The sequence below is a fragment of the Rhinolophus sinicus genome, chromosome 3 (assembly GCF_057876585.1).
Source record: "Rhinolophus sinicus isolate RSI-liver-muscle chromosome 3, RSI-T2T, whole genome shotgun sequence".
Lineage (NCBI taxonomy): Eukaryota > Metazoa > Chordata > Mammalia > Chiroptera > Rhinolophidae > Rhinolophus > Rhinolophus sinicus.
The window spans coordinates 78,991,544-79,009,544 of record NC_142503.1 but is presented as its reverse complement, the minus strand read 5'-3'; the positions used below and the strand labels follow the sequence as shown (position 1 = coordinate 79,009,544).

The following is an 18,001-nucleotide window of genomic DNA, read 5'->3' as shown; positions in this document are numbered from 1 at the left end:
TTAAGTAAACTTAGAACTAAAAAAGCCCAAATTAAGGGCTAGCTGGGGCTATGGGCAAGCACAGGGAGCCTCTGATGATTGAGGCTGACACACAGAATATAGGTACTTGGTCGTAATGATGGCACATGTGAGTGAGGACCCTGCTAGAGCCCCCTTGAATCCTTCTGTTCCCTTTCCAGATAGCCCAGCTGTACCTTGTTTCGGTCCCAGATTTCTGGCTTTTATTCAATGGTCCACAGGTACCTTAACATTAATTCTGCTTTACTTAGGCTAGCTTCAAGTAGTCTCTATTCCTCCTTAAAAACAAGCAAAAAACAAAAAAAACAAAAAACCCCAGACATCTTAGGGAGACTTGTTTCCCAGGGCCCAATAAAAAAAGAGTAATTATATTAAGAACACATTTAATTGTTGCTATTCTATTTGATTAAAGGAAGGAGGACAAAAGCCCTGATTTATGAGGCAATCACCAGACCCAGAGAGGACGATCCCGGCAGCCAATGGCAGTGCCATTTATACAGATTGAGTAACCTGATTGCCTCAGAGGGAGAAAGACGGGTGTCTGATCTCTCCCACTAGAACAGCTGTGCATTTGGAGACTTGAGAAACTGATGTCATGCCAGGCAGTGCTCAGGTCTCTCTCTGGGCAGAGCCAGCAACACCGGCACTACAGCAGACACGGCCTGAGAAAAGGTCAAAACCCAGTTTGCCTAATTCCTTTATCCCTTTACAACCCAAGAAAAGAGGAGAACTACAGGACAGCTAGATGCATATTCTAGTCTGGGTGTCAATCACTTAGGTGTTCTACATTTTTTTCTGTTTGATTTACAATAAACATGCTTTAGGCTAGGGAGAATGCCCAGTGTTTTCATAAATATCAAGCAGTGTCTATGCCATTAAATATTCTTCACAACTTGTTTGAGGTGGCTGGAAGGACAAAGTAGAGCAGGCCATATAATATAAAACGACCTCAACTAACCCAAACTTCTTGATTAATCAGCTACTTTACTTTCTACTTTTATAAACATAAAAGGTCAAAGGACCAAAAACAATCAATTTCAAACTGTCAAACTGGGTTATGTCTTAGAAGCTACACATAGAGATTTCTAGCACGATAACCTTGAGATACTGTGGCATCTTGAATCATGTGAAATGTTTATTATGCTCATTAAACTCTACTTACCATGTTTCCCCGAAAATAAGACCTAGCCAGACCATCAGCTCTACTGCGTCTTTTGGAGCAAAAATTAATATAAGACCCAGTCTTATTTTACTATAATATAACATTGGGTCTTACCTAACATACTGTAAGACCGGGTCTTACATTAATTTTTGCTCCAAAAGACGCATTAGAGCTGATAGTCCGGCTAGGTCTTATTTTGGGGGAAACACAGTACTAAGACATGAATATGGCTGCAAATATTTTGCAAAGATTTGCAACCAGAGAAGTTTCTGTAATATTTTATTCACATAGAAGCAGGGAAATGCCCACACACAAGATCCTTAGCATCATTCTTTAAGACTATATTATAACAATCTAAACATCACATTCTCTTCTGAGAAGAGGAATCCTGACAAAGGATTTGTCCAAACGCCCCTGAGTGAGACCAGGCCCTCACACACTCTAAGGCATTAGTGAGCCATTGGACATAATCAAAATTGGGATTTGGACAAGGGGTCAAGAGACATGAGTTCAAGTCTCAGCCTTGTCAATTAAGAAATGACCCTGGGAAAGCCTGGAGCTCATTTTCCTCAGCTGTGAAATGAAGCGATGCATTATGTATAAAATTATCTATCTCCAAAGATGATCTCACATCCAAGTTCTATATTACCATTTGGAGAGAAAACTTAGAGGATGCTTGTCTTAATTTTAGACCTAAACTTGAGGCAAGTTCTAGGGGGAGATACCTTTGACTTAAATCTCATGCTTTGCATTATAATGTTGCCCTTTGAGGGAAACTCCACGTGGGATGATAATCCTGCATATTAGTGCTAATTCTAGTTCAAAAACTCCTTTTCTTGATACAGAAAGATCTTGAAGGTTCCAGCCTGTCACTCAGATTTGGCATTTAAAGATATATTCCTCCCATAGCGGGGACCCTCTGACCACACCTAAAATTATGTAGCTCTGAGGACTCTCTTATATCCCTCAGACCCTAATCCCAGACCAAACTCAGGAGTTCTTCCAAATCCATTTGGAGGTGAGGAAGCGGGAGGCTTCATTTGGGGAAATGATGAGGTGCTTCCTTCCTCTTGGAGCTGAGTAAGTTCCCTGTTCAGGACTCCCATACCCTCAGAGGCCAAGGATCAGGGACCTGAGAAATAGGCAGAATCAGGTTTCCCTTTAGACCATTCCCGACTCGATCCATTGCGAGAGAAGTGTGTAATCTCATGTCATCAAAGTGGGAGAGACAGGACTACTAATGGTTACCCTCTGAGGCTCTGCGGTCATATAACTTGGACAATTGACTTCATCTGCTTGAGCTTTGGTCTCCTCATCTGTAAAATGGGGTTAGAAACAGTTCCCACTTTATAAGGTTGGTGTACTAATTCAATGAGAGAACTCACACCAAATTCTGGCATGTAGAAAGTGTTTAGTAATACGGAGCTCTTGTTTTCGTTGTGTCTCAAGGATCCAAACACTCCTTTGTTTGTCCCCCAAAATCTCCCCTGAGGACAGGGTATGACAGAAGTTAAATTCGATGCGACCTCCATGCCTCATCTGGGAGAAGGGGTGGGGTTTGGGGTGGGCATGAAGCAGTTCATTGACTGTGAGCCGACAGCTCTGGTTTGGCACCTGTGATGTCGCTGCACCCAGTCCCAAAGCACCACCTCTGCCATTTGTCGAGAGAGGTGAGAAATGAGTCATTTTTGCCACCTGCTCAAAGCCCTGATCATTTCAATCACACCTATGTTCATTAGTGTTCCATGAGAAACATAAAATAACTTTTAGTTGAGGTTTGGGCACTCAAATGCACCCAAGCTTAATTAGAAAAGATTATGTAATTCTCACACAAAAAGGAATAGCCAGGTCTTAGTGTGGTACCTGTCGCTGAACTAGTGGGATCAAGGGCACAGCCTTGGTTCTCTCATTCTGGCTTTGCTACTCACCAATTGCATGCCCAGGGCAAGTGGCCGAACCTCTCCAAGCCCATACTTCCTCCTTTATAAAGAGGAGTAGGTACAAGCCTCGTAATCCCCACTTCCTAGGGTCACGTCGCAGACAGTGGGTAGCTAAGCATTATGTTACTGCTGAGTCCACTGGGCTTCTCTGTGAACAATTCTGGGAACCATTTGGTTTCTCCCCACCAAGCAGGCAGCTCAGCCTCCCTCTGGACCCATCTCCAACTTGCTCTAAGGGCAGTATGGCCGTGAGAGGCTCCAAGTCCAACACGAGAAGAGAGCGTGTTTCCCTGTCGTCCACATGTGTCAGCCTGGGAACAAGCCAGAGCAGTAGAGCTGGGACCACTTTCACTTGATTCCCATTAGAGCTCTCTGGCCCCTCAAGAGAGTCCACGTCCTGCTGGAATGTGGCGGGGACTTGATGAATCAGGGGCCTGGCAGCTTTGACAGGATACACAGAAAAGCCTCCTCCTTCTCCCCTTCCCCGACTGCCTCCAGTTTCTCCAGTGGAACTTCTGATCGTCCCTCTGATGTCCCTCAAGTCTTGGTCACAGCATTTCCCACCTTGACTTATTGTTTATTTTTTTCTCACTATTAAACTTTTAGTAATTAATGGCATGGACTCTGGTCTCAGGCGACGTGAGTTTAAATGGTGCTCTACCACTTACTACTGATGTGACTTTAGCCAAGTGACTTCAACTCTCCGTGTCTCAGTTTCTGTGACTGTAAAATGGGGATAATAATAGCTCCTCCTTTGGAGGGTGGTTGTGAGGATTAAATGAGTTTATGCAGGTAAAGCACTCAGAATAGTACCAGGAACATAGTTAACTCTATGTTTACTGTTGACTGCTTTATGATTGCTTCCATAATACAGCTCAGTAATAACTCATAATTAGCAGGGTTCTTCAGAGGTCCTGCCTCCCAGGACAGAGACAATAGAGACTGCCCAGTCAGCTTTCCATTCAGGACGTTGAGTTAATCCATCATATTGCAACACCCAGTTGAACTCTCTCTCTGCTTGTTTATTGTGATCCCAGAATGACTTGGTCCTTCCTGTTCCTGGAACAGTTCCTCTTTTTCCGGAATTATCTGTTTACTCACATTTCTGTATATCCACCCTTCCCCAGTTACACAGAGAGAAATACATAGCTCTATTTTACAAACAGATTTAAAAAAACTCAAAATACCCAAATATGTCAACCACAGTACCACCACCACCACCAGGCTCAACCCCTCACCATGGCCCAAGATGGGAGTAAAAGGCAGCTACGCTATGTTCCCTAACTCTCCCTACATGTGCGAGGCAAACAAGAGACTGCTTTGTTTTTTCTTAATATTTCCCCTCCATAGCTATCTTTTTAAAAGCTACAACAGAGGAGTAGAATTAAAAGAGAATTCTCTGAGGTAAACTTGGCTTTTTTGGCCACTTGGGTAAAAGTTACGGAAATCATGTTCCCATGCTTCGTACAACAACCTCTCTCTACCCAGACCCCCAATCCTCATAGCCCGCAAAGTTCTTTGAAAACAAAGACCATCCTCATGGAGAGTGCTGGGGAAAGACGTGGTGGAGAAAGCTACCTTTCCTGTGCCCATATGTCTGCCTCCCGTGGTCACTTGGAGCATTCCTCGTGACTTTTCCCAATCTGTGTGGCACAAGAGACTTCAGACAGGCCCAAATAATGGCCCATCCGCTTACCGGTAAAACCGAAAGTCCATGGTTGGCACTTCTTTTTCTCTCTCTATCTAAGCTGTTCATGCAGACAAAAAGTATTTAAAGTCTACAAGTTGAAAAAGGCTATTAAAAAAGCAGCTACCCACATTAAAAGAAGACTGTAATTCTCAACCTACTGCAAGAAGATCAAAACTAGGAATAATTAAAGCCTGAAATGCAACTGTTAAGAAAGGCATTTTTATCCTCTTTGCCAAGTCCTTAAACAGGTAAACCACATATTTAAAGAAAGTACTAAGATCTGAAAATTCCAATGGTTTTTTTGTTGTTGTTTAAGACATAATGAATTCAGTCTTCAGAGACCAGGGAGCAGGGTTTGTTAAGCTCTCTGAACTGTCAGCTGAATCATTATCTAGCAAAGCCTGTGTCTAGGTGACTCCCTGTGATTCAGCTTCTTTCCTGTTTTGAAACAGAAGGTTACTAACCTCTGGAACAAAATTTGGCAGAGTCAAGGAACATCAGTTTAATGCAAACAATATTTCCCTTTTGTGGCCTTCCCTTTCATACTATGGTACTTGATTTTTAAAAGTCTTATCAATATAATGAATTCCACTCAAGTACCCTTTCCAAATGCCCCAGAAAGAATGTAGAATTAAAAACAATAACAACAAAACAACCAACCAACGAAACAAACCAAAAAAAAATCTCTCCCTTTTCCAGGGGGGCTGGTGCCAAGTGAACTTTATATCAAACCCCAAGAACAGTCTGACAATTTATATTCCAAGGAGCAGGTGAAGCAGGTACCTGAAGGGTCATATGCAAAATAAGAATTCTGAAAAATAAAAAACAACAAAAAATCTCATTACTGCCAAAGCTGTTGGTTTTTTAATATGATTAGAATTTTAAACTGTGACGTTAAAATATCTGAGTGCTTGAATGTTACTGCTTTCAAGTCTCCACCTGAGAGCTGGTGGCTGTGTGTTCCCTTTTACCTAAAAGGAATCTGGACAGCTGAATAATGGGTGCGTCCTTTTGTTGTGTGGACCTGGTAGTCAGATTTCGAAACTTACTTATTCAGCTCCTTCCCCACAGGATGCAAGGTGCTTTTAAGCAGAGACAATGCATGTCATTATCCTTACTTGATTGAAGGAGAGCTAAAGAATGAAGTGGAAATCAGACACAAAACCTGACGAGGAGCAGAAATCGCGCCTGGCTTGCTGGTGTCCCAGGAGAACTTTGCCTGGGTGTCAGACAGAGCTGTTGACTCTACCTGACCCGGCAGGAGATGGGGCATTTGCAGAACAGAACACAAAAACTCGGTTCATTGTTGTGAAGGAGAAAAATGAACAGCCCACCTGCTCCAGAGCTGGCCAGCTCCCCCCAAGAGCTTCTGTCGCTCTTACTTCTAATACCAGAAATCTACCTACACTGACTGTTGCTCTGCTGCTGCTGCCACCTTCATCTGCTGGGCGTGAAAACGAGCCAGACGGCAGTAAGCAGGTGATTTCCTGCTTGGCTCTTGGTTGGAAGGCGAGGTGAGAGAAGGGCAAGGTCAGCAATGTTCCCCTGAACTCTTGTCCCCAGCTGCAAATCACATTAGCTGCAGTCTCCAATATCCATGTAGAGAAACATGGGTAGCACAGAGGGGCAAATCCACCCCACAGCTGTAACTGTCGCCTTGATGGGCTCTTACTTCTCGACTCATCAGCCTGGACTGTGTTCCCAGGAATGGAACCTGGTAGGTATACCATCAACATTCACTGGACAAACCCACAAATGAAGACAGAAGCATGAAAGAGTGATCCTGGGACCACACCTCTAGTAAATTCCCCCAGGCATCAGAAGGGAAGTTGTCAGAATGTTTACTCTTACCCTAATTTTTTCAGGTTATCCCACTGCTAGGAAAGCATGTCTGTGGCTCCCCCTAATGACCAGCTACCAACTTCGTGGGAAACTTCTCTGTCCTGACACTGACACCTCCAAAGTTTGGGGGTGGCATTCATCTCTCTTTACTCAGGCTGCTCAGCTCTTAGTGCTCCAAGAAACTTAAATATAAGGCTTCACTGTTTCGAACCCCAAACTTCAAAGCCCTTGTGAACACTGACCCCCAAGTTTATCCTGATGTCTCGGAGTTCCCAGTTCGGACATGATAAATAGGCCGTGGTTAGTCTGCAAGGCCAGTTTCAAATGGGTGACACACACAGAAACCCGTGGGAGCTTCACAGCTGCCGTTCTGTACACCAGCTTGCATCTGTCATGAGGAAAATGGCACGTAAACTCAGTCCTCAACAGGTGTTGAGAAAATATCTCAGCATAACAAGAGAATAGATATTCCTCCGAACATCCTGTGATCTTTGATAGTATCAACTCCCTGCCTCTGATTACTGGTACCACCAAATCCTGTTGCAGCCAATCCCAGTCTCTTGCTGCTGTCTGAAATCAGCTAAGAGCTGTCTTCAGCCCGCCAACCCACTTTCTTTCTAGAAACTACAGCAGTGTGACAACTTGAACCTACCAGTGAATAAACGGTCAGAGGTCACTTTTTGGGGTTAGCTTTTAGTTCTGCAAAACCTATAAATCAAATTGGAAAAAAACACACAAAAAAACACACAACACCATACAACTGCTTGGAGTCACTCAGGTAAGGGGCTAAAATAATAATTACTTTTGACAGGTGGGTGAAATCATTACTTTAAATTTTGGAAAACCTATATGAGAAAAAGCAAGTCATTGGGAAGTCAGGTGAGAGGTCATTGTTCAAATATTATAATGAGGGCCCATCTCACCTAGACAGGTCCCATCATAACTCCCTCTATGCTAATAACTAAGCAATTTTTCATGGGGTTTCTTTAAATCTTTCGGAAATCGTTTCAGATTTTTTTTTCCCCATGTAGGTCTTACACATTTTTCATTTAGTTTATTCCTGGGTAGCTTAGAGTTTTATAAATGTCACCTTTTCTCATGACATTTTTGCAATTGCTTATTAATGGGGTATAGCATTGGGCTGAATTCTCTTATTAGTTCACATCATTTTTTAGTTGATTTGCATGGATTTTCTAAAAAGACACATTTTCAGCAAGTAAAAAGTTTTGTCTTTTCCTTTTCAATATTTACAAGTTTTATTTCTTTTTGCTGTTTTATTCCATTAGCTAGGAAGCTGAATAACAGTGTTAGTGTCTTGTCTTTGTGATTTCAAACTAGCGATTCACCATTGAATATGATGTTTTCTAGGGTTTCTTTCCTTTATTAAAATGAGGCTGTTTTCATTTTAATTTATATTTTGTTAATTTTTTTTTCAAATTATAAATGGGTTTTTGAATTCACTAATGTTTTCTCTAAATCTATCAAGATGATGTTATAATTTTTCCCTCCTAATTTTTAGATCAAATGAATTACGTTAATAGATTTCCTAATGTTGAAATATCCTAGCATTCCAAGGATAAACCCTACTTAGTTAAGTTGTATTATTCCTTTTGTATACAAATGGATTTAATTTGCTAATGTTTTATTGAGGGTTTTTGTACCTTTGTTCATAAATGTGATTGATCTATAGTTTTTCTTTTCCCATGATATCTTTGCTTAGTCTTGGTATATGGGTTATAGGAAAACCTCATGAGTTGAGAAGCTTCCAAGTTTATTCTATATTCTCAAAGAAGTGACATAATCCCCAAATTATCTGCTCCTTGGTGATCTGAGCTTTATGACTAACTCTGACTAATTTTTAAATATGTTTATAATTATCTATCTCTCTTTAGTCAATTTTAGAAACTATATTTACGAGGACATCATCCATTTTTAAATCTAGATTTTCAAATTTATTTAATGAAGTTCAGCAAGGTATGTTTTTATGTTTTAAGTATCCTACATCGTTTCTTATTTCTAATGTTTCATTAGTTTCCTCCTTGTATAACTGGAGTTGCAAAGCTTGATCAATTATTACTTTTTCCTTTTATTCCATTAACACCTGCGTTTTCACATGTTTATTAATTCTTTCCTTATACCTTTAGTGTGTGTGTGGGGGGGTTACCTTAAAATTTGTTATTTAGCTTCTTGATTAATAATAATTTTAGTTCATTTTTAAAAATCTTTCTCATTATCTAATTTGGACATTTAAAGTTATAAAATGTCCTCTGAGTATCATTGTGTACGCATCACACAAGCTGTTTTAATACTCTGTTCACATTTGCATTTATTTCCAAGTTGTTTGTAATTTGATTATGATTTTTCTCTTTAACCCAGGAGTTATGTAAAAATATGTTAACATTTCCTGGTAGATGTATCTAGACTATATAAAAAACTCCTATCAATCAATAATGAAAAGATAACCCATTGTAAAATGGGCAAAAAGTTGAACAGGCAACTCACAAAAGAAGATATTTGAATGTCCAATAAACATGTGAAAAGCTATTCATCATTAGTAGTTGTTGGAGAAATGCAAATTAAAACTACAGTTAGAATCCACTTGACATCCACCAGACAGCTGCAATTTAAAAGATGTGAAATATCCAATGTTGGTGGGAAAGTATAGCAGAAACTCTCGTACGTTGCCAGTGAAAGTACAAAACGGCACAACCACTTTGGAAAAAAGTGGTAGTTTTTGGCAGTTACTAGTAAAATTAAACATACTTCTACTCTGCAAACCACAGATTCTATTACTACATATATTAGGTTAGTGCAGAAGTAATTACAGTTTAAAGGTTAAAAATAATTGCAAAAAACTGCAATTACTTTTGCACCAACCTTATATACCTAAGGGAAATGAAGGCATGTGTTCAGAAAAACCTTTGTACAAGAATGTTATATTAGCTTTATTTACAATAACCCAAAACTGAAAACTGGGTTACCAGACAATAATACATCCATACAAAGACATACTACTTAGGAAATAAATAAATAGATAGATAGATAGATAGATAGATAGATAGATAGATAGATAGATAGATAGATAGATAGATAGATAAATACCTGCTTCTACACACAACAAACAGCACGGATGGATCGCAAAAACATTATGTGCTGAGCGAAAGAAGCCAGACGTAAGAGAGTACATGCTGCACGATGCCATTTACATAAAGTTCAAGTACAGCCAATGATCATCTCTGGGTGGGAGAATGATTGGAAAATGTTCTAGATCTTGATCTGACTGATGGGTAATTAGGTACAGACATCAAAATTCTTTGAGCTGTACACTGAATACTTGTGCATTTAACTACATAAATTATCCTTAAAAGAAGAAGAAGAACAACAAAAAAATGTGTTTTTCCCCATCCTTCTGTTGCTAATTTATACTATTATTGCATCTGGCCAGTAAATTATTAAATAAATGCAGCTTCTTACAATTTATTGATATTTTCTTTGAAAATCGTATATTTTTTATTACTCTTCCATGACTATTTGAAAGAATAAGTTATTCCATTAGAAATAACTTTTTTTTACATACAGCTTGTAGTTTGTTGTTCAAATATACTAATTTTCTTTTTTCAAAATATTTCTATTTCTGAGAGAACAATGCTACAATTGTGGATTTGTCACTCATTTCATCCAGAAAACATTTGTTGAGCTCCTAGCCTTTGAGCAAGTATACATTAAAGGCTGAGAACAGACGGTATACAGCCAAACCATTTGGGTTTGAATCCTGGCTCTGCTATCTACTAGCTGTGTGACACTGAATATGCTACTTAGCCTCTCTGTATCCCAGTTTCCATGCCATTAAAATGTGGGTAATATAGTACCTGCCTCGTGTGTTTGTCATGAGTATTAAATGTGAAGCCCTAGAATAATTGCTTACATATAGTAAGAACTTAATAAATGTTAGCTACTGTGTGACAGGAGCTATAATGATGAAAGAAAATATGATCTGAGACTTCATGGAGCTTAGTGGAGGAGTCAGACATTTTTGTCAACCACACAAATAAATGTATAATTACAGCTGGGATACTGTAATAAAAGAGCATAGAACAATGGGACATAATCTATTTTGAGGGATTAGAGAAGATTTTCATAAGGCAGTAATATTTGGGCTGAGATGAATCTGGTTATAACTTTAGAATTCAAAATAATTTCTTAAACAAAAATGAGTATAATTCATAAAATTTGATTGCATTAAAATTTATGACTTGTTTAGCTCAGAAATACCATAAACAAAATGTAAAGACAAATCAAAGACAAGGAGAATATACTGTAATGCATATGGCTGACAAAAGGTTACTATCTAAATTTATAAAGAAATTCTACAAATCAGTAAGAAGAAGCCAAAATGTATAAATCTGTGGACAGATGACAGGAATAGGCCATCATATAATAAACTGGAATAGCCAAAAAAAAAAAAAAAAAAAACACACATAAAGATGCTCAACCTCATAGTAAGCAAGGTAACACAACGTACAATAACAATGAGATAAAATTTTATACCTGATATATTGGCAAAAATTTTTAAGTCTAACAGCATCACAATTTGGCAATGGGAACTCTAACACTAAAGGTAATTTAATTTGAAGAGCAATGAGGCAGTACTGTATTTAGTAAAATGAAATAAGCACATAATCTTTTGACTCAGAAATTTTACTCTTGGGTGTATACTCTAGAACTAATGCTTTCCAACCTTTTCCACATTATGGTCCAAACTGGACTTACCTAATATGTGAATCTCTCTCATTCAGTAGGGAAAATTTAACCCATTTATAAATATTACAATTACTAATATGACTCAATGTACTTCTACAGTCATGTTTTTCAAGTATCCTACTTTTGGGGAAAAAAAATCTCGTTAGTTTTCCCTTTCTTGGCATCTTTTACAATTGATTTTGAATTCCTTGAATATTTTTCCTCCAGTAGTTTAGACATTAGACATCTATTTCTATTTTTTTTTCTGGTGATTTTTCTTACATTTTAACACACATTTAAGCATATATCTTTCTATGAATCTCTTGTACTTGTCAATATCTCCATATTTTCCCTGAAAAATGATCCATTGATTTGATACAATTCCAATATTAGTGTGCTTTCACTTTCTTCTCCATCCCAAATCATTTGGAGTTTTAGTACTAGTTTAGTTCTACCAATTATTTTTTACATTATGCTATCAAAAGCTTTTCAGATTTAATTATTAACTTTATGGGTTTATTCGTTTACCACTTTCTTGTTAGTTGTTGACCAGTTTCTTACGTTCATTTTTCTTCTTGTTAGAAACAATTGAGTATATCTGCTCAGATAGAGTCTGTGGGTGGTAACGTTTTGATTCCTTGCATGTCATTTATTTTATTTTGTCCTTCAATTCTAATGCTAGTTAGGCTCAGCATTAAATTGTAGTTTTCTGCAGCCATTCTATTCTTTCTCCTGCAATTGAAAACCAATCAATTTCCCTAAACTGCTGTCTTTTTGGTCTACTGCTACTTTTCCTTAGATTTCAGTTTAACAAGTATTCCTTGAGTCCCTACTATGTGCCGAGTATATTTCTGGGTGCTGCAGATATGTGGGTGACTAAGACACAGGCTCAGTGTTCCTGGTTCACTCCCCACCACACCTGTGCTTCCTTCACATCCCCTCAGTGACTGAGCAAGGGGCTCCCCTCCCCCAGGGGAGCCAGTGTCTAGGCTGCTCAATAGCATGGTGTGGTCTGATATTAAACAAAAAATAAAAATAAACAACAGCAACAAAACTGCGCTATGCTGACTCAGTTCCTATTCTTAGGCATTTGAATGGGGAAAAGCCCAGAGAACGAAGCTGTAAAAATAATGCCGCCTGCTCTTTGGCCATCTGCCCACCGAGGGCAGAGCTTTGGGCATCTGGTCTCTCTGATAAATGCTCTTACCCAGCTCTAACTGACACGCCACATGTTTCTCACTATCACTTTCCAAACGATGACATTTAGGAGAGGAAAAACTAGCTTCTTGGTAAAACAATTCCCTGAAGAAAGAAAATTGGGCTGGGGGTGGGGAAGCATTTATTAAACCAGCTGGGGGCCTTTTTCAAAATGCACTTCTGGGTCCTTACCCCCAGAGCACGAGATCTGATTTCTGGGGGCGGGGGGGAAAGGGTGGAAATGGGGGAGCAAATACTCATGTTTTGAAAAGGCGTTTCCAGAAATTATCATCTGTATTTTATGTACACGTATGACCACTCTCCCATCTCGGAGTTGACAGCCGCTGATATTACCTAACCTGCCGTTTTATAGATGGAGAAACCATGGCCCAGAAAGGAAAGGTGATTGATTCATCTAAGGCCACACAGCTAGTTAATAGTGGGGCCAGGATGAGACTCAGGAGCACTTGATTCCTAGACCACTGCTGCTTCTGACATTACCTATAATTCTCCTTTAATCCTTGCTGTTCTGCAAGCACCATCAGCACCATCACCTATTCACCAGATACTCCACTGGCCACTTTACATAAAATGCTCTCTCCAATTTGCAGTAATCCGACAAGGCAAATATTATCTCCATTTCTCACTCCCTGTCCACGTTCCTAACCTTTACATACTGTATACCCTGACATTGGGGACCGCTCATCAGCAAGCCCCTATACCTTCATGTCTTGCCCTGATGGAAATCCGGCTGTCCTCCACAAATGCCACCTCCTAGGCAGCCTCTCAGTGGAGGCCAGTCTGGTCCCACCTCCATTCTCCTGATATCAGAGGGCTGTAGGGTGGGGTACATGTCCCATTGTACTTGCAATTCAATTCTCTTCCTTCTCCTTCAAAATGCCCAGATCCTTGGAAATTCAAGCCACATTTTATTACTTGCCACCCATACTTGCTACTTATATCTAGCAACCTTTCTTTCATTCATTAATGACTTTAGCACCTGGCTATCCACCCCTATTCCTGTCACCATGCTTGGTGATTAATCAACCTTGTAGAAGAGTGACTCATTCAATACCTTGCCCTCTGAACTCTGTGGCCTCCTCACCTCCAACAATCTTTAATCTCCACTCCACCTTAGCTACACTTGCATGTTTGTGTTCTTAACCCTGTCATACCCTTCTCTGATGTCAATCCATTGACCCTATCACCTTTATAAAGATACAAAATACATCTACAGATGATTATATATATGTGTGTTTATATATGTATATATGTATATATGTGTGTATTTCCCCTTAGATCCTTACTTGCCTTGTTGTTCTGTTTAATTCCATGCTTTAACATTATAATTACTGTTTTGTGAGTTCTCTTATTTTCCTTGCCTTTCTCTTTCCATCAAATTCATCTGGCAAAAGTGCATTCAAGATTAACCCTATGTGCACAGATGTTGTGACTATACCTGACATGGTCAAAGTTGTGGTAGAAAACGCAAAGATGTGGGGAGGTCATCTTAAACACATTACTGCATACCCCAAACAGGAACCCAGCGTGCTTAGCAGTTTTATACTTGTCTAATGTGTCCACTTCCCCACCCTGGGTAAAGATTGTTTCACACCTTCCCCTCCCTCCTTAAACTTTATACAGTTTTTGGGAAATAAAGCACTGAAAGTCACGCGTGCAGATCCCGAGTCCAGACGTAGACCCCCCTGCCCTCGTTGGCTGTCGAGCAACAATGCAGCCCTGCCAGCAGTGGGGGCCCAGTGCACATGGGGCACTGGGCAGGGGCCTGGAGAGAAGGTGAGAGCTAAAAAGGACAGAGGTTAGAAGGTGAAGCTTCAAAAGTTTTAATAGAAGTGAGAGAGGATGCCACAGACATTCTTCACTAATTTCACATGAAGGATCTATCTTTTATTGTTTTCTTTCTTTTTAATTTTTCAATTACAGTTGACATTCAATATTATTTCATGTTAGTTTTAGGTGTATCCTGCGTACCGACTATGTGCAGGTAGTTTAAGGTGACTTGTTTTCATGTAAGAGTGGCATTGTTACAAAAACATTTCCTCTGTTTTCATAGGGGAAACTGAAGCTCAGAGCAAGGAACTAAATGCTGAGGCCGGGCTCACCCCCAGGACTGACTCGGAAGCCCCTTTGCTTTGGGGAGGTGAGGTCTATGAGGTGACATGTAACAACATTCCTTCCAAGGCCGGATAGCTCAACCTAATTATAGAAACATATATAAAATCCATACAGAATCGTGTACTGAGACATGGCCAGCTACATGGCACACTCCCTCCACCCTTTCTCCACTGTAGCTCTTTGCTTCTGTTCTCACTGTTCTTTTGGGAGTGTGTGTGTGTGGGGGGTGGGGGGGTGGAGGGAGGGGTTGGGCAGACCAATAGTATGATTCCTTCAAATCCATCCAATGAATGCACCTTTCTTCAAGTCCCTCTCTTCCCACAAGCCAAGTAGGTCACCCTTCTGGGGGTTGGATGAAGTCAGCGGGGTGGGCAGTGAGTGCTGTGGTTGCCTCCTTCTGTGAGGAAACGTGGGTCTGTGCTGGGAGCAGCAACACCTCAGTAATGACAGCTGACAGCATGCGGCTAGCAGTGGGGAGAGTGCAGGCAGGACCCAAATTAGAGACTGTCTCATCAAGGAGAGGCAGGGACAGCAGCCAAATCCCGGAGCATGCCACTCCCACTTCAAAGTGCCGGGGCAGCTGGGGGAAGAGCAATCTGATGAAGGAGCCCTAAATCTGGAGATGTTTAGAGAAGGCAGCAGCACACTGCAGGGAAAGCTGTCAGGTCTGACCGCCGCCAACTCCTCAGAGCTGGTCAGAAGAGACTGCGTGGGGCGCCAGCGCCTGGCAGGGAGAAGCTGCGGCCTGGGGGGGGTGGGGGGTGGCCTGGAATAGGGGGCTGAAGCCAGCTGCCAGGGACCCTCCTCTGACCCTCGGAGGCCCCTGTGACCTTGCTTGTGCGAGTGCCTCCCCAGCCGTCTCTCCTCACCCCTCATTCGCGTCCTCTGTTTGCAGGTCCCCATGTCATTGTTCTTCCAGATGGCAGCCCAGAGACAGCAGGAGAAAAGGCTAATGCTCAGTGTGTACTTTCTCCAGCCAGGTGGGTGCGAGGACCCTCTCTGCTTTACAACCGGCTGGAAAGCACAGCCTAGGTGTGCAGGTGCTGGGAAGACTCCCTGCCTGGAGCCCAGCACTGCCTCTTGGGCCACTTCCTGGCTGTGAGATCAGGGACAAGTCACTTAGCGTCTCTCTGCCTCAGTTCCCTCCATAAAGCAGTGATGTGATGGTAATGATCATTCGACCTTCTTCCTAGGGATGTGTGGACTGAAGGAAGGAATATGTCTGGAGTACGTAGAGAGGCACAGAATTGGTGTGTGTTTTGCATCATTTAAATTGCTCTCCCGAACAATGCAATTTGTCACATTTATAAGTGGGGAAATGGGGGCTCCAAAATGAATGGGCACCTACTGGATGACATACGAGGTGCAATCAACAAATACGGTGAATGTGTAAACAACAAAAAAATCTATTACAGTAAAAGACACATTTCCATTAATCCCCCTCAAAATACTCCCCCTCACTTCAAACACACTTTTCCCATCGTTCTTGCCACTTTCTGAAGCAGTTCTGGAAGTCCTCTTTCATGAGTGTCTTTAGTTGCGCTGTCGTGGCTGCCTTGCTGTCCTGAATCGATTCAAAACGTTTACATTTCATGGTCATTTTGACTTTAGGGAAGAGCCAGAAGTCGCATGGTAGCAGATCCAGTGAATGAGATGGATGAGGGCACACCGCAATGTTTTTATTTGACAGAAATTGCCATATATCAGAAGTGATGAGTGACACGGAGTGTTGTCATGGTAGAGGATGAAGTAAAGACACTCATGAAAGAGGACTTCCAGAACTGCTTCAGAAAGTGGCAAGAACGATGGAATAAGTGTGTTTGAAGTGAGGGGGACTATTTCGAGGGGGATTAATTGCAATGTGTCTTTTACTGTAATAATTATTTTTTAATTTAAACACTCACCATATCTTTTGATCACACCTCATACATTGACAGGAGCTGAAATTTAAAAACCAGATTCTGTGACTCTAAGGCCATGCTCTTTTTGGTCTCTCAGAGGCACAGACAGACAGGCAGGTAAACAGGAAAAGGGCACCTCTGGCGTGGCTGGACCAGCCCCTCGCCCCTGCCAGAAGTGGGGATTCCCAGAGGTGCTGCTTCACTTTTACTTCTCCTCAGGCTTCTGGAACCAGACCAGGGTGCAGAGCCAAACTCTCTGCTGCTGAACGAGAGGCTCGACTCCAAACTAGATGAATGCAAGACTAGAGACACAGGGGATATTTTCCACCTTTCATTCTCCCCTCCCTGTAGGTAGGGCCACAGGGTATCCTGGCCACCTGCCGAGAGGCCGTGGGCCCCGGGAAAGACAGACAGGCCACAATGGAGCTTGCACTGAAGCAGGATGCAATCTAGTTTCAGAATCATATCAAAGTCCTTCCTTCGGCTTTCTTGAGGCTCTGCTTCTGGACAGAAACCAAGTGAAAAGATGGAGGTTGTGGAGTTTCTGCCCTGTGCAAAGGCTCTAACCAACCACTTCTCCAAGCTCTCCTAGTTCTTGCCTCTCTCCTCAGTTTACTTCTTGCAGCCCTTTGCCAAGCATTCAATTAACCACCTTGCTTCTGCCTCCTCCCCAGCCAAATGGGTACCAGATGCACTGTGTAGACCTTGGACAAAGTGGGGAAGAAAATACTCAGACAAATCAGCAGAGAAAACACAATTAGGCAAAACAAACAGAGCTGAAGAGGCAGTAGGCAAGCTAAGCGTCCAGGAGCCCACCTGCAACACATTTCCAGGAGCCCCTCAAAAACCATCGTCTTCTAATGGGGGCCATATGGAAGCCCCCGCCCAGAAATGGGAAAATCTGAGCATAGAAAATGAAGATAGCCGCGACGCCAGGGGCTGGGGAAGTGGGAAGAGGTGAGTTTGCTTGTGTTCCACCCTTCAGTCTCCAGGAAGGATGTAGGGCCTGCAGCTACTGTAAAAACATAAGAGCTCAGTGCCAAGAAGTGACCAGAAAATTGGCTCAGCTCCTTCCTTATCTTGCAATCTAGACCTCCTGCCAGAGCCAGGAGCTGCACTCACTGGAAGAAGGAGGAGGTAAAGGCCAGGTTCGAATAGCTCTTTCTCTGGGACGCCTGCTCAAATCACTGAGCTGGAAATAGCGGCTGCCTCCCTGGGGGTGTGACGGGCTCCATGAGGGGCCTGCTTGGAGCATCAGGCAGGCCTGGAGGGGCTTCTGCCAACAGCAAATACCCAGAGCCCTAGTAGTATGGTCCTGCCCCTCCGTGGGGGCAACAGCTGAATGCAGTGTTCATTCACACCCCCCCCCCGCCCC

At 41.8% G+C, this 18,001-nt stretch overlaps 1 long non-coding RNA gene across 1 annotated transcript in view; it reads right to left on the bottom strand.

Moving 5' to 3' along the window:
* The window catches only part of LOC148758511 (uncharacterized), a 209,843-nt gene that overhangs the window by 165,795 nt on the left and 26,047 nt on the right, over window positions 1-18,001 (bottom strand). The window lies entirely within an intron of this gene.